This window comes from Rosa chinensis, chromosome 4, assembly GCF_002994745.2.
Source record: "Rosa chinensis cultivar Old Blush chromosome 4, RchiOBHm-V2, whole genome shotgun sequence".
Taxonomy (NCBI): domain Eukaryota; kingdom Viridiplantae; phylum Streptophyta; class Magnoliopsida; order Rosales; family Rosaceae; genus Rosa; species Rosa chinensis.
The window spans coordinates 28,029,682-28,056,731 of record NC_037091.1 but is presented as its reverse complement, the minus strand read 5'-3'; the positions used below and the strand labels follow the sequence as shown (position 1 = coordinate 28,056,731).

At 38.6% G+C, this 27,050-nt stretch overlaps 1 long non-coding RNA gene across 1 annotated transcript; it reads right to left on the bottom strand.

Annotated features, from left to right (window-relative positions):
• Window positions 1-435: 435 nt before the first annotated feature.
• LOC121053042 lies at window positions 436-9,988 on the bottom strand. Its single transcript, XR_005810560.1, has 5 exons — window positions 9,957-9,988; window positions 8,471-8,583; window positions 8,065-8,152; window positions 1,817-1,932; window positions 436-593 (listed from the first exon to the last, which is right to left on the bottom strand). It is a non-coding gene; the product is annotated as an uncharacterized LOC121053042 (long non-coding RNA).
• Window positions 9,989-27,050: the final 17,062 nt, after the last annotated feature.

Here is a 27,050-nt window from a genome sequence, read left to right as displayed (position 1 = left end):
GTCCTTACCCATGAATATCCACTGCCGTACAATTCCGATCAAAGTGCCTCCTACATTTTGGCGACTTCACTGGGGACTAGGCTGTGTTTCCACCTCAGCTTCCTTAACAGCAGCATTTTACTCCAGAAATTTTCCATGCTCACTTCAAACCAGTCATGCTTTATCACTGGCAATATGTATCAGATGCAATCAAGGGGAGCTCTCTTGATGAACATGCAAATACTCATTACCACACAAGCTTGTTGCTTATTGCATTGACTATGAGACTTTAATCCATGAGTTTCTGTTACAGGAATCATGAAAGCTGTCAAAATCAAATTTATTCACTCATTATTCAAGCTTCAATATTGAGTGAACAAATTAAGAGTTCTATTACTCAATCTATAAATGCTATCTCACCTTGAGGCTTCAACAAAACCAAAAAAGCCACCACAAATAACCTCATCACTAGTTGATGAATTTCTTCTAGATCTGGTAAGGTCTGAACCTTCTGCCTGGAAATTAGGCCATAATTCCAGCAGCTAACCTCTTCCTTGCTGAAATATGTCACGCTGAATCTTGACTACCACTGCTGGGAGCAATATATAAACATCCTGCAAGCATCCCAACCATCAGTGCCACAAAACTACCTTACCTTTGTTTAGCCATTTTTTAGGCATTTCGAGCCTATTTACCAGATTTTTCATAAACCTTCCCAACAACATGAAAATATATATATATATATATATATATATATATCAGTCCTTATTTGTGTCAATACCATCAACTCAGTATACTCAAACTCAAAGTTATCCTTTTTCTTTCAAGCATCATGCAAGAATACTTGGGGCTTTGCTTAATGAATCTCAAAAAACATGCTGTGATTTAACCATGGTTCCCCCCATTTCATAGCATAGCAGTGCTCTATGCTTCGAAAAAAAAAAAATCATGCTCTTATTCCATGGTAGGATGATAATTTTCTTGAAACTATCCATGCTTTTGTTGTCACAACACCGCCAGATATAGTCAAGCAAAACAGCAGCAAAAGGTCAAAGTGATGCAAACAAGCTTAGTAAGAAGAGACTTTTTTGTTCTTCACTTTTGAAAAATCCGGATTCAATTTCATGCTTACTTACTCTTTTGTGAACCTCTGATTTACACCAGAAAAGGATATCAGTGAAAGAAAGTTTTGTTTTTCTCCTCAAAAGGCCAAATCTAGCTATTGAAAATTAAAGAAATCACATTTTTCCCTCTTCCTCGTGTACTCTGACACTACCTCTTTCCTGAAAATATTTATCTTTTATCTCAAATCATCATGTCCTTACAAGGTTTAACCGTTTACTTGAGGACTAGGCTATGATTCCAGCAGCTAGCTTCCCCCTTGTTGCAACATATATTAAGCTAATCTCTGTTCTTGATATTTACAATCACTGCTGTGAGCAGTTTATTAACGCCCCTGCAAGCATCACAACCATTAACTCTACATGCAAAACAATCTTACTATTGTTTAGCCACTTCTTGAGCATTTCAAGCCTATTTGAACATACCCTTTCACTGAACCTTACCAGGAAGCATAAAAGATAACCTCTTCATTGTTGATGCTTATACTAGGCAATAATGATATTCTAGATATCTTATACCTATATCAATCTATATGTCTAGCTAACATAAATGTGAAGCTACAATTCTAGAGAGAAATACTCTTACAAAAGCAACATGCATATGTTTTCTAATCTAAAACCCAAGCACACAGCAGTGGTCATAAGCACAAGCCCCTCACACTTCTCAAGCGATATTCATTGCCTGGGAACACGCAAGCAAAAGTTAAATCTTATACCTTTAATCAGGCTACTGCACTTGGGGGCTGATGAGTTGGTTCACGTTGATTACCTTAACAGCAGCTCATCCATCCTAAACTTTTTAGCCTCATATTCATGCATCAAGCTAATCCATCTGAAAGCAAAAAATATTCAAATCAGGCAAAATCATTCCCTTTACATTCCATAACCAGCACCAAATTACATTGATATCCAAATCTTGACAACACCACAAACAAATCCACTCTCCACAATCAGTCATACCATTTCAATTCATTGTATAGCTCAAGCGTACTGATTTAAACTAGAATCAATACATCATGCATAGGCACTCTTATAATCAGGCTTTTACCATTTGCATCACTCAAGAGCACCTTTCCAGATTCATACGCCAAACCAACCAGCAACAAGCAAGTTGAAGAAAAGAAGAACTACTATATTATTGACGGATATCATGCATATTCGTATCAGGCACACACATTCAAAATTTACAATCTTATTTTGAAAATAAAGTCTTTCAAGCATGCAGAAGAAGTGAAAAGAAACTTCAATCGCAACATTCATTATATTCAAAAAAAGAATTCATGCATGAAGACAGGAGCAACAAAGCAAAATGGATTGAGCATCATGCAACTCAAGCAATGTCCCAAGCAATTTAAGTTGTCCGAGGTGCTCAAATGTCCTGACAACTTCAAGAGAAAAAGAAAGTTCATTGCTGGAACAAAGCCAAGACTGTAACGTTGCTTATTCATGATCAAGTTGCTAGTAAATCATGCAAGTCACCACTCACCGCCATGCTAAAAGAAGCTCGAAAAAAAAAAACCATTATGCCCAAAATAACTCAAATATTCTAAGCCGTTCTAGCGCCAATATTACGGTATTCACTACCTTGCAGGCCTGAAGTTCTGAGATCAACAACTCAACCCATTTTACTGCTGGGAATAAAGATGACGTCCAAATACATCCAAAAAGAAACTGAACTTTTAGCACGCTAATCTTATCTGACCACAGAAGAAAAACAATTCAATTCAAAGAATTTCAGCAAGCAAGGTATCATTCAAACTCAAAGATCAACAAGCACTTATTCAAGATTCAAGCTTCCATGTGCTACTGATTTCAGACGATCAAGCATACATGCATACTCTCAAAACCAAACACTGAACCATCTTCCCTTCAGTATCCTAATCCACCTTCTTTACTAAATTCTATCCATTATCAAAATCAAGCATCTAGTGTCCTTCCCCTTCATATTTGTTTAGATGAAGAAAGAAAACACTTCTAACCATTTTTCATTACACGTTGTCTTTATGTCCTCTAACCAAAACAGCTCACCATCATAATCAACCGAGCATACATACATGTCATTAAAGCTTGTACTAAAGCAATTCCAGTAGAAGTTCATGCAGCTGCTGCATTTCCTACTAAATCCTAATTCAACAATTTCAAGCCATGCCAAGCCTGTGATTAGTCGACAAGTAATTAATCGACATAAGACTATAGCCGGAACATGCTAGCTATATCAAATTAAACTTGAGCTTAAATCTCTATTATATAACTCAAGCATGAATCATGACCTGCAAGCAAACATGACAGCCTTTATGCATGCATATTTGTAGTATTGTGTCACTGCTGTGCTACGTGCAAAAGATTGGTTTTGCTCGAAGTAAGGTATACGTGGGGGCTTGGTGAAAGATGATTCATGATGAAAAGCACATGCCTATAGTCTATTGATTCATTGGAAAATGCAAACTAGAATTTAAGGCTTCCAAGCACCCTACTGCTAGATCAGTTATAACCACTTTCTGCCCATTCAAGGCATCATGATTTAAAAAAAAAAAAACGGAAAGAGTCAAAGTTCTTATGATGTTTGAATAATCAAAGATTCATCTACACAATGCCAAACTCATGCTCATGCCACTCATACTTCATGCCAAGCTCATATTCATGCCAAACTCCTTGTCAAGCCAAGCGGATTCACGACCAAGAGTAACAATTCAATACTTAAACAAGCTTATGTCAAGCAAAATATTTTAAGCATATAAGCGTACAAACACCAATCATGTCAAGCTTCTCTCTAAGGTCATGCATCCAACAGTGAACTAACAAGCGTACAAAGGCAAGTCATTCCAAGCTTGAATCTTGCAAGATCCTATATGCATCGAAAACCAAGTGAGAATCACGTCAAGCCATTACATCCAAGCACATGCTTTCCAACACTAATTGACAGGGTCCGCCCCGGATTCCACCCTGGAATCCGAAGTGGCCCCACGGGACCCACCTTTAAAGAAGGTTTACCAAAAATTTCGGCATAACCTCCCTTAAAAATGGGCAACCCAAAACCTGTAGAATTTCAATTTCACTTCTAAACAACCCTCCCAAAACTTCTGGAGCCACCCTGCTTCCAGAACCGCACAACTCCACAATTTAGAGTATCAAATTATCCAATTAACTCAAATTACAACCAAGTCATAGGTTACAATATTAATACAAAAATGTCAAGGTTATCAGAGCAGTCTAGAACCAAAAGAACAACGATATACATAGTAGGTTAGCAAGTAACCTACGAGGGATAGATGACAGCGGTGGTGCTAAGCCTCAACTCCTAAAGCCGAACAGCTACACTGCGAACTGGGCATTTGAAACCGAAGGGCCCAGGGGATTTTATACTTTCCCACATTTATTTCTTTAAAGATTCCCGATGCATGCAATGATTAACAAAAATAAAATAAGAGGAGTTCCGCTCATGAAAACCGACTAGCCCCGCTAGTCACATACGATTTAAAAGAAAAGGTTGGAACTCTGATACTTAAGGAAAAATAAGACCAGCCCCGCTGGTTAAACGAAAATCGGACTAGCCCCGCTAGTCGAAAATAGTATAATGAGTAGGGGAAGACGATAGCCATACGAGTGAGCCTCCCAGGCTCGGGTGATAGCCTCCCATGCTAAAATACTCCCATTACTCCCGTAATATACCCTTACGCCACTAAGTGTAGCGATAGGATACTGAGCTTCAGAATCACTGTCACGGAGACAGTAATCAGCGCCACAAAGGCGGAGGGCTTCGGTGATCCCATCACCTCACCACAAAGGCGGAAGATCAATGCTAGCAATGATAAGTCACCCAAAGTATGGCAAAAGAAAATCCGAAAACTGTATAAATCCATAAAACTTCCCCAATTCTCGTAAATGAATTTCCCACGACGTGTCCCACACGCCAAGATAATCTCATCATCAAAATAAATAGGATAAAAATAAGTATAAAGATTAATTTCATCGAATCTCATAGAAATCTCAAATCGCCGAATATAAGTATAATATAAATAGTATAAATCCGGAAATCGTACCGGAAATAAATAAATAAAGGAAAAATAGGCATAAACCAATGACGTGACCCCGCACGCCGTAAAATCTTCAAATAATCAAATATCCAAAACCATTTCTGAAAATAACCATATGCTCGGGAAAGTAATACGATAAACAAATTATTATCTCAGAAACAAATAAATAAATGCATGCATCATTCTTTGAAAATAAACGTCCACTCACAATATGCGGCTAACGTGATACCCAAGCGTAAGGATCCTCGTCAAGCGATGGGTCGGTACCTCGTCCTGTACACAATTATATTCCGTAAACAATAATTCGATAAACAAGTACGATTCTATAATGAATCCCAAAACCCTACGAAATCCCACATCTCCATTTCTTTCCAGATTCAATCCAAACTTCACCATTAACCTATCTCCGTCGATTAAAGTATTCCATATCGGAACAAAGGAAACCCGAAGGTCGGATTCTCACAATTCGACAACCAAAACTTCCAAACTTCGGGAATTCACAAACATATCCAAACTCTTCCAAAATTCACCAAACTTCACATACAAGCTCCACAACATTTATACAATTTAAGGGCTAAAAACTGAAATTAAAACCCTGCCCACACACGCCTCCACGCGCCGCCAACAGTGGCAGCGCGTGGGCCCCACGCGCCGGCGGCCACTACCTCCGATGGCCACCATATTTTGACAGTAGCACCTATTCAACACACTGATCGATTTTCTCAACTACAACTCAACCCAATTTTACCTTTAAACAGTCGAAACCGGCCGGGGAAATTTTTCCAGAAAACTCCAAGAACCCTAGAAATTTCAAATCGTTAATTCGACCTCTACACTGCAAATTGACCTCCGATGGCCACCATATTTTGACAGTAGCACCTATTCAACACACTGATCGATTTTCTCAACTACAACACAACCCAATTTTACCTTTAAACAGTCGAAACCGGCCGGTGAAATTTTTCTAGAAAACTCCAAGAACCCTAGAAATTTCAAATCGTTAATTTGACCTCTACACTGCAAATTGAAATGAAAGACCTTAGGGGAAATGATCTATGTCAAAAACCGAACCTTCGATGCTAACCTGGTGGCCGGAGGTGACCGGAAATCGGCGAAATCCCAAAACTGCAGCCGGAGCAATCTTTGCTTCGATCCGGACTTTCACGGCCAAAACTCCAAAATCCTAGGTCATTGGTGTCAAGAGCGGGTTGAGGCGCCCCTGTGGTGACCAGTTGCACGCCGGATGGTGGCCGGAAAGTGAAGAATCGGAGGGAGGAAGAAAACCGGAAGGGAAAGGGGGAAGAGTCAGGGGAGAGGAGAGAGAAAGAGGGGTGGGTTTCCGGTTTTGGAAACCTACCCGGGTAACTTTCCATATTTAATCAAATTTTACCATGAACAGTAAATTTTGTATTTCACTCATAACTTTTGCATACGAACTCCAATTTTTACGCACCACATATGCACGCGCTCGGTTTAACGTCCTCTACAACTTTCATGAAGGAAGTTTCCACAAATTTTGACCCGAATGAAAAGTCAACTTTTAGGGCCACTAAAAGTATCTAAACAAGTAAAAAGTGAAAGAAATTATCGTTTCCCGTCCAAATGACTAGTAAACGGTAAAATTTAGGTCCGGGACGTTACACTAATGCACTCTCATTTGACCATTAAAGAAACTTGAGGAAGTCACAAGCTTATACCATCAAGCACATGCCTACGACGTGCCCAAGCATAATGGTCACTAATTGAATCTATTCAAACCGAAACAAGCAAGGCGGACATCATACAAACTCATGCTCTTACCAAGCCAAATTCCTTACATGACAACAAATTAATCAAGACATGTATACCTGGAGAATCAAGCAAGACAATGCGAAAAACCAAATTGCCAAACGCTGCTGTAAAAGCAACACGAACCACTGCCATGCCATATAATTCAAATCAATAGTCTTTTCCAAACCATTTTGTGATAATCTTACTTCGTTAAACCAACATGCTAGCCTATTTTTAACCTTATCCATACCAATTTTTTTCTAAACAATCTCTTGCTATTGTGACAACCTCTTATCATGCTAGCTAGAACAAATCTCGATTCTTCTTAAAATGACCAGACCTAGTTTCAATAACCAAAAGCATCTTCCTATCAAGCAACAAATGCTTCTAACCCTTTAAACAACCATCATGCCAAGTTAATACCTAGAACACCTCATGCATATGTCAATCGGATCATAACCAAGATAGCCATGCCAAGCATACAAACTTCTCTCTTTCAAATGAGTGCGTCCACCAAGTAACCATCTGCTAGCTCAAGCCATCAAAAGCTCATGCCTAGAATATGCCCAAGCATGACTATCACAAGTTCAATCGAAACAAAAGTCAAGCCAAGAAAAGATATTTTTTGTTTTACAATATCAAAGCTAATCAAGCAAGACCATGCCATGCAAACCAATGCAAATTCAAGCCAAGAAAATTACTGATAAAGTGTCAATAACATGATCAAGCCAAGCTAAGAAAATTACATATACCAAGCCAAACAACGCCATGCTATATCATTCATTTTCACAATTATAGCAGTAAAATAGGAAAGGCTCACAAACTGCTAGCAAAAAGGGCTCACAAAGGGAGGTTATATCACAGTCCCAGCAACAAAACAAAGTATGTTATGTGATAACTGCAACAATTAAAACAAGCCACAGCAAAACATGCCATGCAAATTCATGCTATTAACTTCAATTCTTGACAAGCAATATCTATATTCATATACTATCAATCAATCGTTGTGATTATTGAGCAAATTCAAATCCCAGCTGCAAGCATAAAGAGTTCACCACCAGAGAAAAGATCGACCAATGTTTCAATTGCATTCAAGAATACAACTTTGAATAATCAAATGCAAGCATATTTCACGAGAAGACTCTTGTATGGATGCTCACCTGGATATCGTGACAACCACAATGCAGCGATTTAGCCCAGTAAGCTAATTCCCAGCAGCCAATCAAAGCAACGACAAAGCTAGCACCACTGCAATAAAGTCAAGGTTGTGTGTGGTCAATGTGTTACCACAGCTACCATAAGTCATACAAATCCACAGAGAACATGCTAAAATAATTAAGCAAGCCAAAGCCAAGCCACAAAGAAATCCTATACAAATGAAAATCCTACATGAAAGCATTTATTGACCTAGAAGATAACACCAAGCAAGATATAGCAAAAAGAATGTATATGACTCAGATATGCTAGTCAGGGACATGATCATGCAAATCTGTGACAATGAAGGAAAAGCAAGCTAAGCAATTCAAGCAAAAAAAATTCAGTTACTGTGATCAAGTTAAAGCTCACTTCATTGCTGTGTTCAAAGCTTCCACCGTTTACTGACATCTAGTTTATCATCGGAATTGATACTCTCATATCCTGTGCCATTGGCCTCTACTACTCCACTGCTGAAACAAAAGCTGTCGCAATCAATTTTGTGAAATCAGAATTCAAGCACAGGGTATCTCATCTGAAGTAAAAAATGTGGAGAAGTCATAAGCACAAGCATTTATGATCCAGCAAGCATTAATTATACAAACTTTCACAAGATGATTTCAAAATCAGATCCAAATATTGCTACCCATACAAAATTCAGCAACCAAAGTCATACTTTAAGCCTTCATTACTCTACACAAGCATCTACAGCCATACTTTAAGCCTTTATTACTCTACACAAACATTTACATATCCGGTCTATCACCAAATTTAGTGCCCATTCTTCACATCAAATATTACCATTTAAATGTCCCATACATGTTTTGATTAAAGACCGAAAATCTTGAATCCAAGCTGTTAATTTCTCCCTCAAAGCATCACAGAGAAAATCATACCTGATTTTCTAGAAGAAAAATCATTGTTGAGATGGATCTATAAGGTGTAGAGGCAAACAAGAAATCAATGAAATCTGAGCCCAAATATGTCTAAACCTTATATAAGGTGGCAATCACGAGAAATTTCATGCCTAATACATGGCATATTAGCCTAACTCTATGAACAAATATATCATGCCAAGTCCATGCTAATGCCAAGCTTGTGCTCGGCCACTCAAACATCATGCCAAGCACTTGCTCATGCTCAAGCCAAGCAGATACACGACCAAGAGAAACACGCCAATACTTAAACAAGCTTATGCTAAGCAAAAGTAATTGTAAGCATACAAACATTAGACATACATACACAAGCCATGCCACGCTCATCTCTTAAGGTCGTGCATCTACCATGGAACCTATGAGGGCCATGCCAAGCAATCAAGCTCATTCTTTTTTAATAGTGATTCCCTCTCAAAATGCTTAAGATGGCCACAAGCTCAAGCTACCAAAGCTACTACACGCCAAGCTACATGTCGTTCACACTCCAAGCAAGGAACCAAGCAAAACTAAAACCAACATGGGCAATCCAAGCTAACAGGCGCAATTTACAGGATGAACTAAACTATATGATACCAAGCTACATCATGTTCCATTGCAATCACAGCAGTAAAAACTCTGACAGGACCCGCCCCGGTTTTCACCCTAAAATCCGAAGAGGCCCAGCAGGGCCCACTTTAGAAGAAATTCTACCAAAAATTTGACAGAACTTCCCCTAAAAATGGACAACCCAAAACCTGTAGAAAAACATCCACACTTCTAAATCATCCATCCTTATTCTCCTGGAGCCACCCTGCTCCCTATATCACAACATCTCACATATCTCATTTCATAAACAATTCTGAATTTAAGAATATTAATCTCATAGGTTATCAGAGCAATCTAATATACAGGCGAACAAGAGAATAGAAAGCAAGATAAATGACCGATGCTTTTATAATGCGGAAGCTATGACAGCTATGCCTCAACCCCAAGTACGCTCGACCTCAAGCTAAACTGGCCTGCAAACTGGGCATTTAAAACCGAAGGGCCCAGGGGAAAACATTTAAAATCCGTTAGAGTGAGTGGACGAAAAATAAGTAATTTCAAATGAATAATTAAAACTTAATGCTTTCCCAAGTTATTCTCTAAAACCTCGCATGCAGTAACAATCTTGGAAATACTTTTAATCATCCTCTTCATGAGGCTCGTTTGATGACTAGAAAGGACTGCTGTCTAGTCATCTCATGCCATCTAGGAGGGACTGCCACCCAGATGACGCATCGGTAGGGACTGCCAACCGGAATAGGAGGCGGTGGATAGATGAGACTGCCAACTAGCCACATGTAGTAGACGAGACTGCCGACTAACCACAGGTAGTAGACGGGACTGCCGACTAACTACCTCATGTCATCTGGAAGGGACTGCCAACCAGGTGACGCATCGGATGGGACTGCCAACCGAGCTGTAGTCTGGAAGGGACTGCCAACCAGACTATTACCTAGAAGGGACTGCCAACTAGGTAAGATACGCATGCGCCAAAACTGGCCTCCTTAATAAACTGAATAGCCTCCTCAAGAACTGAAAATAACCTCTTTCAATCACTTGCTTTCGGAAAGAAACTCGATATTACCTCAATAAATCAATAATAATTCACCGAAAGCATAACTCAGTAATAACTCGCTAACTCAATCCTCGATATCTCAATAAATCCTCGAAAGCATAATCACATACTCTATAATTCAATAATTGCTTTTGGAAAGAAAGCTCCATCTAACCCAAGTCTGATAAGTGCGGAATTCAAAACCCAATAAATCTCGATAAATCAATCATGCTCAAATATTTGCTAAATCCATCGCACTCGTATATCTTCATAAAAACTGAAATTCGAAAACAATAATTCTCATAATATTTTTCCGAATCAGTCACTTCCCGAAAATCATTTCCCAACTCAATAACTCATGAATGACTATCTCAAAAATCTACTAAAAGCCCTCGGGAAGGAATTTCAATACTAATCTCGTAATCCATAAATAAATCTCGATAAACTAAATCTCAAATATTCAAAACATAATTAAATCTCAATTGGAAGAAAATAATAATAATACTGCATGCGGAATTAATTTAAAAACAAATGTCCACTCACAGTACTATTTAGGCGACCATGCATACGAGTTCCTTCGTCGAGCAATAGCTCGGTACATCGCCCTGTACACAATTATATTCCGTGAATAGTTATTCGACAAATTAATACGATTCCTAAAATCAATTCGTCATAATTACATCTCCACTTCTCCTTGGATGCAACCCAAATTATACCACTAATACCAATTCGTTAATTTAAAGGTTCCAAAGCAGAACCGAGAGATATCCGACGGTCGGATTCTCGTAATTCGATAATCGAAACCCTAAACTTCAAAAATTCATAATTAATTCCAAGCTTCTCCAAAATTCACCAAACTTCACATACAAGCTCTATGATAATTATAGAATTTAACTAGCTAATAAAAAACATAATATAAATCACTGTTCATACGCACTATTCACCATCGCACTATTCATGCGGTGACACTGTTCATGCGGCGGCCAACTCCTCCTCCGGCCACCAAATTTCAACCACAGCATCATCTCAACATTTCCAATAACTTTCTCAACTGTGACAAAGTCAGAAAATACCTTGAAGTGGCCGAACAATTAAGCAATCCGAAGTACAGTGAAATTTTCCAATTATGCTTTCTTCCTCCACGCTTCGAATCGCTGCAAGAGGTTTAGAGAGCATGAAGAGTGGCTCAAGACGCTTCTAATGGACCTGGTTTTGTGGCCGAAGGTGACCGGAAATCGGCGTTGACCATTTTGCTACAGTAAAAATGTTGGCTTCGATCTCCACATTTCCGGCCAAATCGCGGTAAACAACTCCCACATGCAGGATAAGGAGGAGGAGACGAGTCTATCTAGGCCAGCAGCTAGCCATTTGGTGGTCTGGAGGAGGAGATATGCTGGAGGGAAAGAGAGTTGCAGAGGGAAGAGAGTTGCAGAGGAGAGAAAGATAGAAAACCACGGGAGGGAGAAGAGAGAAGGAAAAAGAAAACTTACCCGGCTCAACAGTAAAAATTCAAATATATACTTCTTACTATAAACAGTAACTTTCCTATTTCGCTTATAACTTTCGCATACGAACTCCGATTTTTACGTACCACATATGCACGCGCTCGGTTTAACGTCCTCTACAACTTTCATGAAGAACATTTTCTCAAATTTTGATCCGAACAAAAAGTCAACTTTTAGGGCCCCCTAAAATGCCGAAACGGAGCCAAAAAGTAAATGTAAATGTCGTTTACCCATCAAAAGACTTGTAAACTGGTAAATTCGGGTTCGGGACGTCACAAACTCCACGCATAATGCCAAAAGAAAAGAATCCAAGCTACTCCACCCTCAACCAATCCATAATCACACACCGAGCAAAGGACTAAGATAAAATTGAAACTATTGAATCCACATAGCCCAGCCAAGCTAATAGAAGCAACTTACATGATGAACCAAATAGACTAACAGCAAGCTCCATCATGTTTAATTGCAATTACAGCAATAAAAAGAAAACTCCACGCATAATACAGAGAAGAAATAGTCCAAGCCACTCATGCCAAATCAATCTATTATCACGCATCAAGCAAAGAACAAAGCAAAAAAAATTAAGGCCATTGAGCCCAAGCTGAGAAGACACAGCCAATAATACCCTGCTGTATCAATCCCGTCGCTGTCATGGTAGTAAAAGAAAAAAATCAGGACGTGTTATGAATGGGAGGAAATACTTACAGGTTGGGTACCTTCCAAAACACGTGGTAGCAAATCAATGCTGATAGCAAAATTGATCACAACAGTAGCAGGTCAGTCACAGCAACGAACCAGTATGGCTAAGGCGACAAGCAATTATAGCAGCAGAATTGATAACGCCAGAACAAAGCACGCGACATGCAACGGATTAATCACGGCAGCAAATCGGCAATATCACTGAGCAACAAGTAATCGCGTTGGCAAGTTGATATTGCGTGAACCAATATAAGGCTACAATAACAGTAGATACCGAATCAAGAAAAAGGAAGGAGAAGAGAAAGAGAGAAGAAAAAGGACACAGATAATAAAGGATGGAGATTATCGCACCGAGCAAAAGAGGATGTAGTCAACCAAGCTTATCAAGCATAGAAGGAATGGCAAATCGGCTCTATCAATGGGCCCGACACACTCGATTTTTTCTGTAAAAGAGTAAGGGAGTGGAGATGGAGTCTCTCAAGCCAAAGAAATTTGAAAGGAGAAGAGTCTTCTTTCCTTAGGTCGAGGGTCTGACTCTTGAGAAGAAAGACGTCTTGTGGAACCAAAAGATGAGAAAAGCATAATCAGTTTCACGGGCCAAGACCACATTCCTAAAAGAAAGGTGAATGGAGGCTGGACTCTTTCCTTCTGGGAGTCCGATGATGAGAAGCATTTATTTTTCAAGCTGAATAAGTCGTAGCACGTATCCGGAGGATTTGCAACCCAACATATCTTTCAAGCCAATACATCCTGCAATGAGTCTTCGGATTTGATTATGTAGCCCGTAACATGCTTGCACGACCTACATAATCAAGGGGGCTAATGTTGAAACCCAAATTTCCAGCTAACAACCCCAATTCATATTTCGAGGCAAATTAAACTCGCAAACATCACGCCACGCACGTGGACCCAAGCCACATTCACGCACTTGAGGCTTACAAGAATGGGTGTGGTGTGGAAGGTAACGGAATTGCATGAGGCCCGTTATTAGTTTTAGGCTTGTTGATAATTTTGGACTTGGGACCAAAATTCATGCCCAACGGCCTAACTAGTAATACGGGTAAGTGAAGAAAAGAGAGAGCCCAAAAACCCAAGCCCAAATCCTTTAGGACCAAACAAAACAGTAAATGCTAAACATAGGATTCATGTTCCTAGCTGCATAACATAACCCATAATCCCAGCAGCACATAATCCCAGCAATCTTGGGATTGTAATCCCAGCAGCAGATTTCACGGCAGAAAATCTGCTCTGCCAAGCCTATTCCATACTCTTTTTTAGACAAGACCTGACAGACCAAGAAGCATTACAAAATCCAATACATGCATTTAACCCAAGCCATCTCTTTACCCAGCAGTAGAGACCTTCCACCAAAATCCTTTAGCTGTGGGAATTGCATATAAATAGCTACTACTATTAACCAAAGTGAAGGGCAGAACGGGGTGTGCTAGCAAGCTCTCTAGCACTCTTCTTCTCCCATGCTTCCTCTCTCCCACATCCATCCATAGTTTTCCATCATTTCAAACTCATCTTATGTCCAAACCCCCCTTATCTCACAAATCTCAACCAGTATACAACACTGCTGGAACCTCTTCTTCTCAAACTCATGCTTTTCTAGCTCCCACGCCACATGCATCTTGCCAAGCCTCTCTTGGAATGTTCAATTCACTGCCTGCATATACAAGGAGCTGCCGGGAAGAACACAACAGCAAGCTTCCTAGGATTTTTAATCCTTCGAAGTTTGCTGGGTCTAGTCTTCACTAACTCAGACAAAGGGGTAAAGTTTTGAGTCCTTACCCATGAATATCCACTGTCGTACAACTCCGATCAAAGTGCCCCCCCTACATAGGCAATAAATTGATTTTCTTAACTTACACACTAAATTTGCACTTCCAGCTTGTACAAATCCTTCTAGCTACCTCATATAAATCACTTCATCTAGTTTACAATCAAGAAGGCTGTTTTAACATCCATCTGGTGTAGTTCCATATCAAAATGAGCCACTAAAGCCATGATTATCCTAAACGAGTCTTTTGTAGAAACTGGAGAAAAAGTCTCAGTAAAGTTAATGCCCTCCTTCTGTGTAAAACCTTTGGCAACTAACATTGCCTTGTGTCTCTCTACATTGCCATTTGCATCTGTTTTGGTTTTGAAAACCCATTTACAGCCTATAGGTTTCTATTTGGGGTCAGGTTCAACTAAATCCCAAATTGCATTTTGGCTCATGGAATCAATTTCTGCTTCCATAGCTAGCTGCCATTGATGAGATTCACTACTTTCAATGGCCTGATTAAATGTAGTTGGATCATTGTCCTCTGCACAATCCATTTCAATTTCTGCTTCTTGTAGATAAACAATGTAGTCACTCTCTTCCCCCCCCCCCCCCCCCCATAAGTTGGTTTTCTTGCTTTCTGTGATCTTCTAGGCTGAGGATGTTCAGGATTAGATTGAGCTACAAGTACTTGATCAGTTACTTGACCAGTTTCAGGTACTTGATCAGTTACTTGACCAGATACAGCTACTTGATCAATTACTTGATCAGTTACTCGATCAGTTACTTGATCAGTTACTCGACCAGTTACTTGATCAATTACATCTTGTTCTAAAGGCAATGCTACACTTATATTCTCATCTGACACAATTTCCTCAAAATCTTAGGTTAAATCCTCAAGGTTTGTATTGTGAACTTTTTCACTTAGAAACTTTACTTGATATGTTTCAAAAATTCTAGGTGAATGATGAGCAGAATATAATTTTTAGCCTTTAGATTTATCTGGATAACCTATAAAATAGCAACTAACAGTTTTGGGGTCAAGTTTATTCAAGCTTGGATTATAAATCCTAGCTTCTGCATGACATCCCCAAACATGGCAGTGATGAAGACTAGTTTCCTGCCACACCAAAGCTCAAAAGCGGTCTTTTCTATAGCTTTGCTAAGTGTCCTATTACAAATATAATTTGCAGTTTTTAAAGCCTCACCCCACAGAAATTTAGGCAAACCAGTTGTACACATCATACATCTAACCATGTTCAAAAGAGTCCTATTTTTTCTCTCTGCAACACCATTCTGTTGTGGGTTATAGGGTGTTGTATATTGAGCTTTAATTCCATTGTCTTGCAAAAACAAGGCAAATGGACCCTTTTGTTGGCCGGATTCAATGTACTTGCCATAGAACTCACCACCTCTATCTGATCTTACTGTTTTGATTTTCTTTTCTAGTTGATTTTCTACCTCAGACTTAAAGATTTGAAAAGATTTCAATGCTTGTGCTTTTTCTAAAAGTAGATAAACATAACTGTATCTAGAAAAATCATCAATGAATGTGATGAAATACACATTGCCACAAATAGTTTGATGCCTAAATGGACCACATATATCAGTGTGTATGAGTTCTAGTTAGTTTTGGCTTCTATATATATGCAGTCTTCTTTCTAGTATTGGTTATTATTTTTCCCTTAAAGCATTCCACACAGTCTGTTAGATCAGAAAAATCTAGTTCATTAGGATTTTGTTTTTCACCAAAATTTTCAGTCTTTCTTTTGAAACGTGGCCAAGCCTTCTATGCCATAAAAATGCAGACTTTTCATTTAGTTTGGTTCTATTAACACCTGTTAAAGTGCTAGTACTGTTTGTGTTATTTTCAACAAGTAAAATTTCTTGTTGAGCCGATGAACAATTTAACTGTAAATAATCATTCATAATAACACCAGAACCAATTTGAACATAATTTTTAGAAATAAGAATTCCATTACTATCCATAACAAGTCTACAACCAGATTTTACTAAAAGAGAAACTGAAACCAAATTCCTTCTCATGGAAGGTACATAAAAAACATTGTCCAAAACTAACAATTTTCCTAATCCTAAATCGAGCTTTAAGGTTCCAATAGCCTTGACTACCACTCTCATGCCATTGCCTACACACAGGTTCACTTCATCACTTTTTGGGATTCTCCTCCTTATGAATCCCTGCAAAGAATTAGTAATATGAATAGGTGAGCCTGAATCTATCCACCAAGACTATGGTTCAACATTTATAAGATTAATTTCTAAAGAAAAAACTGTATTAGAAAAAATCTTACCCTTTTTGGCTAACCAATTTTTGTAGCCAGTGCAGTCCTTTTTTATGTGTCCTACTCTTTTGCAAAAGTAGCACTTGAACCTAAATGGCCTATTTTCCTTGGCCACTGCAGCTGTTGAACTCTTAGTTATGGCTTTGCTAGGCTTCAACTTGTTCTGGGGCTTTTTTCTTTTAGGCTTTTCTATGAGGTTTATGGCTGTAGCAGGTTCTTTTTCTTCCTTGATCCTAGCTTCCTCATCCACACAGATGGATATAAGTTCATCTAGAGTCCAGTTTCCCTTTTGAGAATTGTAACTGGTTCTAAGATGACTGAAACTATTAGGTAGGGAATGCAGTGCATAATGCACTACCTGCTCATCCCTAACCCCCATCAAGAGCTCCCTTAGTCTGCCATTATATTGATCATCTTCATAATATGCTCTCTAACTCTCCCTAAACCCATGTACTTCAAATCATGAAACTCCTTGGTTAGCCTAGCTGCTTTTGGTTTTTCACTTTCTTTAAACTTAGCACCTATGAGTTCCAAAAAATCTGATGCTAGCTCAGGCTCTTTTATACTTCCCCTGACAGTCTTAGACATAGATGTTCGGATGAGGTTCTTAGCCATTCTATTGGATCTATGCCACTTCTTGTAAAGATCAGTTTCTTTCTTGGTGCTCTTTTCATTCAACTCTGGAGGCTTATCCTCAGTAAAGCAATTGTCTATGCATTCCCATATAGTTCTCTACAGAATCTAGCCAAGCTCTATATTGGTTCTAGTTAGCATCAAGACATTGTTCAAGTTCATGTAAGAGTTACCTAAGGAGCAAAACAAAATTCATGTGAGTTCTCAAGAAAATAACTTTAAGTTTTCTGTGTTTTATTTAGCTTTAAGCAACCAAAACAAAAAACATACAGAAAACCTAAACAATCCATACTTGCATTCATGTTAGTCCATAACCAAAAACAATGTTAAACAACACTTTTGAGCAGAAGCATAACATTCTGTAGTTCTTTATCAATATGTCATGCTTAATCAAAATATGTTATCCAAGGAGATTCATCCACATCTTTAGACAGAAGAAAAATTTCCAAGTATCCAAATATATTTCTATTAAGCATGCATACTGTTGTCTTGCATTCTAAGACCATACTTGACCACTTCTTTGGAAGATACACAAAAGTATAGACTTAAAACACAAGACACAATTTCAGTTTTGTTGTACTTTATGTTTTCTGCCAACATCAATGAAGGATGCTTTATGCACCATGTTCACTTATGCCAACAGAAAATCACAAAACTCATGAGCTTTTAACTTTATATTCTACCCAGATGATTGTCTTTATAAGAAAATTAAGCTCTTGCATCTGTTAATTTCTACAATGTGTAAAGCTTTTGGGAGATTCTTATTCTTCATACATTGTCACACAATCACATATACAATACCATATAAGCAATCAATTCATCATGCATATTCAAGCACAATCTAAATTGTTTCGATTCCAAGAAACCACATAACAATCAAGAAATTGTAAATTTCATCCGGTCACCATCTACTCTAGCCTAACATACACTGGGAATGCAACTAGGGTTCTTGGGCACAATCAAAAACTTAATTATCATGCTATGAATCGAAAACAATTTTCACAGAAAAACCTGTTTTTGCTTTTTCCCCAATTTGCTGCAAAAAATCATAGCGGAAGCCTGAATTTGATAACCTGTAGATGCAGCAATCAACTTTATTGGCTTCTTGATTCATAGCAGTTGGGATTTTGAATCCCTTCTCGAGATGAAAACATCTCGCGCATTTCTGAATCCAGTCCCAGACCTTCATCTTGATCAAAACTTACCGTTGTGATACAAGTATACAACGGTCACCTGTTCTTCATATTTTGGTCGGGTTTGGGCTTGGATAGTCCGCGTGCTGTGACTGGGCCTAGATTAAGTAACTTACCTTGATCAGTTACTTGGTCAGTTACCTGATCAGTTACTTGACCGGTAAAGCAACAACCTTTTTTTTTCCTTTTTTTTTTTGGATTAAATACTTGTTACTCCTCAAACTTTTGCCTAAAAAACAGTTTGGTCCCTCACCTTTCAAATTAAACTGGATAGTCCTTATTCTCTCTAATTCTCACACAACAGGTCCAAAACATGTCTAACATGACTATTCTACCCCCAAGATCCTTTTTATATTTTTTTTTCTTTCTTTTTTTAATTTCTCTCTATTTTTTTATTTATTTTTTCTGCTTTTCTCTCTCTCCCTCTCCACAGATCGATCTTGTCCTCCTCACTACTCTCAATCTCTTACATTCTCATCTTCATCTTCTTCTTCAACTCTCAAGAACCTACCACTAAATGGGTCTTCGTGTTCTATTATGATGCAACTCCGACGCCGGCAGAGTGCTATATTCGAAGCCCGTCCAGTTCAAGCAACCCTCCACTCCGTTTCTGGCTAGCTTCTTCACATTCTTCATGTTCTCCGTCAGCAAGTTGAACCCCTCCTTGATCAGCGGTGGGCTGGCTTTTATCATCTCGCCAGACGATGAGGTTGTCGGAGATGCCGGTGGGTTCTTAGGGCTCTAGAGCGTGGAGGACCCGGGTTCGGGTTCCGGGTCGAGTTTCGTGGCGGTGGACCTCATGAATTGTTGGATTGAATTCGACGAGTCTTCAACATATCTTTTTCATATTCGAATCTCAAACCCAGAGACCCGCTCCTCTCCTTCCCTCTCGATCTTAATCAGTACGTCAACGACTTGGGTGTTTCTAGGTGTTTATGATTTGGGTTGTGTGTTGTTATTGCTCGATCTGATCTAGGTGTTTCTGATCATTCGTAATATGTTGGATGATGATAGTGAGGTGGCTTATTAGTGGGAGTGGTGGAGGATGAGGAGGAGGATAGGTGGCTGAGCTTAGTGGGGACGACGACAGAGGTGGAGATGGAATTGTGGCGGCGGAGCTTCCATGAGGGGTGGAGGGGGGCCACCAAGCGCTGCAGAGTGGTAGTGAGTGCAGTGGATCAAGTGGATAAACTCGAGGTCGGATACGAGCTTGGAGAGAGAGAGAGAGAGAGAGAGAGAGAGAGAGAGAGACAGAGACAGAGAGACAGAGACAGAGAGAGAGAGAGAGAGAACCAGCCAGAAAAAAAATAAAAAATAAAAAGAAAAAAATAGAGAGAAATTAAAAAAAGAGAGAGAAAAAAATATTAAAAAAAAAGATCTTGGGGATATAATAGTCATTTTAGACCTGTTTTGGACCTGTTGTGTGAGAATTAGAGAGAATAAGGACTATCCAGTTTAATTTGAATGGCGAGGGACTAAACTATTTTTCAGACAAAAGTTTGAAAAGTAACAAGTATTTAATCCTTTTTTTTTTATGTTTGTTTTGCAAAACCCTAAAACGATTTTCATGCCAAGCAAAAACTGAATTCATATTTGTGAGCCTATGCTCTCATACCAATTGTAAAACCATATACATGCTCACAACATATGCACATCAACTCGACAATAATCATAAAATGATCAAGACTTACCTTCAGCAATTACTAGCATGAATTCCATCTCTACAACTGCACAACAACGATCACTAGAATATAGCCTTCTATTGCTTACCAACCTTGCTTTTCAATGGACAGAACTAATGCAATAATCTTGGTGGCAATAGGGACCAATTCATCCATATATATAGGAGACTTAAACCTCAAGAAGCTTCCCATTAAAGCATTCCTTATCGGATTAGGTTCCCTAGTTAGATTCCTAATGTAACACTTCATTGTAGTCTTTCTTGCAGACTAAGACTTGGTTTACTTACCTTAATGAATTGATACACTCTTTCATTAAGTTAAAATATTGATTTATAGTTTGTGTCCATGTTGAACTAGTTTGGACATTAAGCTAATTATCAATTTACTATATGTTAATGTGTGACAAGTCCATGTTGATTCTAACAATTTGGTCAAGCTTCTGCAGGTTTTGTAATCAGAGATCACAATGGCAATCCTGTTGTTGCTGGTTCAAGATGTATTGGTAGTGCTTCTGTTCCTTTGGCAGAATGCACTGCTTTAAAGGATGGTCTGCCGGCTGCTCATCAATTCAACTTAAAGAATATTGGAGTCGAAGGAGATTCTGCTCTAATTATCAATTGTGTCAAGCTCCAATGTGAAGTTCCTTGGACTTTGAAATCCTTGACAAGAGACATCTCTACCATCTCGAAGCTGTTCAACTACCTTCTCCCATGTTTTCCGAGAAGCCAATTTCTTTGCAGATGCTATCACGGTTGCTGGTCATGGTTCTCCTAATCTGAAAGTCTGGCTCAATTGTCCTCTTAATGCTTTCTTTTCTTCCCAAAAAAAAAAAAAAAACTAACTAATTCTAATCCTCATAGCTAGGCCTGGCAACGTGCGGGTATAGTGCGGGTACGGTGCGGGTTCTTAACGGGCCGACCCGGTAAGAACCAGTTAGCTTAACGGGCTTCGCGGGCCAAACCCGACTGGTTTGCGGGTTTTCCGTTGGAACCCATTAAAACCCGTAAACATTTTTTTTTTTTTAACTTTTTTTCAAAGCAACTAAAACTAATTAAGACTTATGTATATAATCCCTCATTTGCCATTTTCTCTATATGAACTTTTTTGGTTTTCTATTTTGAAATTTTTTTATTTTTTATTTTTTAGATTTTTTTTCCTTTCCTTTTTTGACAAAAAATAATTCACAAATCACAATTATACGACGATCCAACGGTCGGACCCTCACAAATCACCTAGAGGATCATCTTTACCGATTTATACGATGATCCAACGGTCGGATCCTCACGGATCGCCCTTAGGTTCATCCTTCCAAAATTATACGAAGATCCAACGGTCAGATAACCTAGAGGATCATCTTTACCGATTTATACGATGATCCAACGGTCAGATCCTCACAGATCGCCCTTAGTTTTATTCTCTCAAAATTATACACATATCCAACGGTCAGATCCTCACGGATCACCTAGATGATCATCTTTACCGATTTATACGATGATCCAACGGTCAGATCCTCCCGGATCGCCCTTAGAATCATCCTCACAAAATTATATGACGATCCAACGGTCGAATCATCATGGATCGCCTTTTGAATCATCTTTGCACAATTGTACGAAGATCCAACGGTTGGATCGTCCCAGATCACCTTTAGAATTATCCTTACAAAATTATATGACGATCCAACGGTCGAATCCTCACGGATCTCCTTTTGAATCGACTTTTCACAATTATACGAAGATCCAACTGTTGGATCTTCATGGGGAATAAGAAAAATTATGAAAATGCCCTGGTTGAAAAAAATAAAAAATAAAAAATAAAATGGGGAACCCATATGGGTAATGGGAAATGGGTTTTTGGGAAGGATTTTGAGTTAACGGGTTCCAACGGGTTTATTAGTCCGCAAAACCAGTTAATTTGCGGGTTTGTGCGGGTTTTTAGCGTGCGGGTATAGTGCGGGTTACGGGTTTAAATGCCAGGCATACTCGTAGCTCTTGAGAGTAGATCTGATTGATGACTATTGGATGAAAGGAAAGGGAAGAAAGAGAAAGGGACGTGGGACTGGATATATATACCATTGTGAAAATCTTTGAATTAACGCCATCCTCTGTTAGTATCTTGTTAGTTAATTATAATCAATTAGATGGACTATCTTTGCTAGCTCCTATATATTTCCAATGTCGGTGGACTCACTCAAAACCAGAGTCACGAGGGTCCAAATGTGACAGTGATTGTGAGTTTTCATTGGGGAAGAGACTATGAACATGCTTCAAGACAAAACTGGATTTTGACACGAGCATTCACTACTAATATTTGTTCACTGGGTGATAATCAAGAGAGGTGTAATTGCCTTAAAGCAATCAAGATAAGGATTATATCCAGACAAAATTAGAGTAGCGTCAAAAATCCAAATTAAATACCATGATTGGAACTTGCAATGAAACTGAAAGTAGCACTTGGCTTGTCTGCTTAGTCAAAACATGTGATTGGAATTAGTGAATTAGTGGGGACTGTTCTTTGCGATTTGTAGAAAAGTTTTGGGGTACAAATGTAATGGAGGATATTCTGAGGAGGTTCGTTAGTGTTTCTTTATCCAGGATGAGGTCACAGCGGATGAATCTTGTTCTTGAACAAATTTCTCCGTTTTTATGATATTCATGGTGTTCGTGATTACCAGGTTGCATGGTTGGCTTAAGGGCCATCTAGACTTTGCTTCATGGTGACAGATGACTCACAATTGCTCTAGAGTTCCATTTTTGGTCTTGTTTCATTGTTATAAGGCTTCTCTGTGTTAATAAAATTGAGGCTACGATTCCAAATAAATAGATACATCATTAAGCAAAATCCTCCTTGAGTCTTGACTTCGATCTTGTAAAGCTTGACATCTATTTTGATTTCTAATTTCCATCAACTTGGTGCTTTTTTTCAATTGTGGGGGTAAACGGTTATATTACTAAGGCAAGCATTAAAATGGTCAACTGCCTTGCTTACCACACAAAGCCACCAAAGTATAGTGTATCACGTCCATCGTAGTCAATATGTCTAGTGTCCACCATAATTGAATAGCATATTACAATATGCATTCTTCCTCCCATTTTTGTTTTTTGTGAAGGTATCAAGGCCACCAAAGCCACCATAACTATGGCCGCAAGAACTTATTCTTTCTATATCAATAAAGAATATGTGAAGACATTTCGAAATATGGTAGCTGATGGCTTAGCTAAAAGAAGTACTGATTAAGAGCTTGGATTATGCAGGTGTCCTTCAGCTCTTTCCTTTATTTGTCAAGCCATGCTTGATGACATTGATGGCTTTGCTAGGCCAAGGGTGTTCATATTAGTTGAGGCTATTTAGCTGTTAGTCTTATTTTCCTATTCTAGGTCTTGGACCCCCATTGTACCAAATATGTGTGTGTGTGTGTGTGTGTGTGTGTGTGTGTGTGTGTGTGAAGACATTTGCTTCAGCTCCTTTTTATTTTTAAGGAAAATTGTTGGATGGCTTTGCTAGGCCAAGGGTGTTCATATCAGTTGAGGCTATTTAGCTGTTAGTCTTGTTTTCCTATTCTAGGTCTTGGACCCCCATTGTACCAAATATATATGTGTGTGTGTGTGTGTGAAGACATTTGCTTCAGCTCCTTTTTATTTTAAGGAAAATTGTTGGATGGCTTTGCTAGGCCAAGGGTGTTCATATCAGTTGAGGCTATTTAGCTGTTAGTCTTGTTTTCCTATTCTAGGTCTTGGACCCCCATTGTACCAAATATATATATGTGTGTGTGTGTGTGTGTGTGTGAAGACATTTGCTTAAGCTCCTTTTTATTTTTAAGGAAAATTGTTGGTAATTTCCTTTAAATTGCTTGTTAACATTATTCATAAGATGATAAGAACATCTTTATGAAACCTTTTATCTTTGTTCTTTAGTTAGTTTGGAGAGCACGTTAATATTTTCTCCAATTTAACACTTGTTTCAGAATCTTAAGTGCCACGACATTTTAAACTTCTTCTATTTGGCTTCTAAATGATGTTTTATTTTATTTTTATTAATTTAAAAAATTGATTTAATTTGTTATCTATAATATAAATTCATAAAGATTTCGTTCAACAAATACATATTTAACACTAGCTCAAGAATACTTTGTTTTTTTTTTTCTTTGAGAAATTTTATTTGCACATTCTTATTTGTTTAATACACAACAGCAATTTTTTCTCCATTTTTTCCTTAATTACCCTTGGTTCTCTCTTCCTCCTCCTCTCTCTCCAACTTTCAAAGTCGAATTGCAATCCTTTTATCTTCCCATCTGCAACAACAACAATTGCCCCTTAATTTCTTCTTCTCTAGCTCTTTCTTTGGTAAACTGATTGTGGGAGGAAGAACTTGATAGTATTACGAAGACTACTAGATATCGTTTATTCAATATGTATGAAGAATTAAACAAAACTAAAGAAGATTAGGTAATTTTGATGAAATGAAAGATATCATCATGTTTTGTCATCAACAAATCAATTGTAGTCGATGAATCCAATCTGAAAGAAAATGAGCTAAAACATTTTGAATGTAACTCGTACGTTATTGCTAATTATGCCTGGTACTTAAAACTGCAGGTTGCTTTGATTTATTATCAATCTTCACTTACAGCAGGGATGTAGTTTTTTTTTTTTTTTTTTTTTTTTTTTTTTTTTCTGTTAGAAAGAGGGAGAAAATAGGAATTATAAATTTTACAAAAAAAGTGGGGTGTACATTTAGAAAAATGAGATGCGTAGATAAAGGAGAAGTCTGGAATACAACAGCCGCAACTTACAATCCAAACAACCGTTTTAACGGAGGGACAATGTGGACATTTCTAATTGCTAAAGACAGAGGCAGTAATAAGGTTAAAAAAAGTTCACCACACTTGCTCTTTCTCAAGTAACAAGATCACATCTCAAGGAACAGCTTCGAGACTTCGAGAGGCAAGAAGCGCAATGAATTCCAGAAAGGATTTAAGACCCGTACGTGTCGGCAATCTGTTTGCGATCGACATCGTGAACCCGATCGGTTGTATTATTGTGGATCGATTCTCACTCATCTCTGTTCCTCCTGAAGTTACTCTCACATCTCTTTTCTTCTGTTCTTAGTCTCTGAGAAATAGCGTGAGAACTTTTTGGGTCTAGTCAAACTGATATCATCATTTCTCTCTCTATGTTCCCTTAATTTCTGTTGCAAAATCAAACTCTTCCAAGTAGAATTGAAGAAATCAAAACTATCAATTGATCAACTACAAAGGGAGAAAATCAATCTTTGAGTGGGATTTTTAAATTTATTGCTGCCATTGACTTCCACTAATTTGGACTTTTACTTTTATACAATATCGCCAGCTTATATTTAAGCCCCATTTACATATATTTGAAAACATGGTGATGGAGGCGATACATGTGAGTGATGAGAGATTGAGAGAGAGAATCCCAAGCGGACTGGAGGCGGCTACACCATTCTTTAGTCTGATCTTCACGAAAACCTCGTCGATATATGTTTGACCGACCACTTTCCTTCACTCTGGATGTGCTTTCTACATAGGAAAAGTCCCTACTGGGTTGATGAACAGGGGCTCCATTTGATCGATGAGAAGGAGAAGAGACACCACGTTCATCGAATACGCTTGGTTATTTTGTTGTTTTGTGACAATAGACGAATAAGTCCCGCATTTTGTTACCTTAACGGCCACCACCACTTTAATCATTAACGACCATCGCTTTGGAAATCACTAAATACCCCTATTTTGATTGATTGTGTGGTTCTCCTTACGCCAACTAAGCAATTGTCAATGTCTGTAACTTACAGTCTGCGCATTCCAGCCTTCTCCGTGGATAAAATCTTTCTTTTTCTTTTGGTCAAAAACCACAGAACCAAGTTGGAGAGACATGTGACTTGAGGAGTTTTCCAGGAATGACGCGATATGACATTACATCTTTCTCCGTCATGTGAGTCTTGTGCACCACGTTATCCGACCCCCAAGGAAAACTAAACTAGCAAACAGGCCAATTTTGACTATCCTTTCATTGGTCTCATCACTTCGATCACTTATAAATAAGCCACCACCAATCCTCCCTTTTTAATACAAAACGCAGCCTCTACGCCCCTTTCTGAAATTCTGGGAGAAAAAGCTCCATAAACCATGGAGCTTTTTCATTCCTCAATGCACCTACTCTCGCACCACTCGTCCTTCATGTCTCCAGGTACCGATTTCCTTCTTAAACCCATTTTCATTCGTGGGTTTTCTGGATCATTACATCTCCTTCTGTTATTTGTGTTGCTTGTCTCTTGGTTGTGGAAGAAATTCAAGGTGGGTGATGGGGGAGAGGCCCCAAAAGAGGGGTCTAGGAATAGGACAGCTCTGTACTACAGGCACACTCTAATATGTTGTCTTGCTGTTTCTGCTCTTAGTGTTGCCTTTTGTTTATTCTACTACTTTTCCTGGTATAAACATGTCTGGTCTGAAGAAAAGCTAGTGACCCTTTCTGATTTAGCAATTAGAACACTTAGTTGGGGTGCAGTTTTTGTTTACTTGCATTCCCACTTCTCTAGTTCTGGTGAATCAAAGTTTCCGTTCTTACTCAGAGTTTGGTGGGGTTTTTACTTTTCTTTATCTTGCTATTGCGTTGTCATAGACATTGTTCTCTACCAAAAA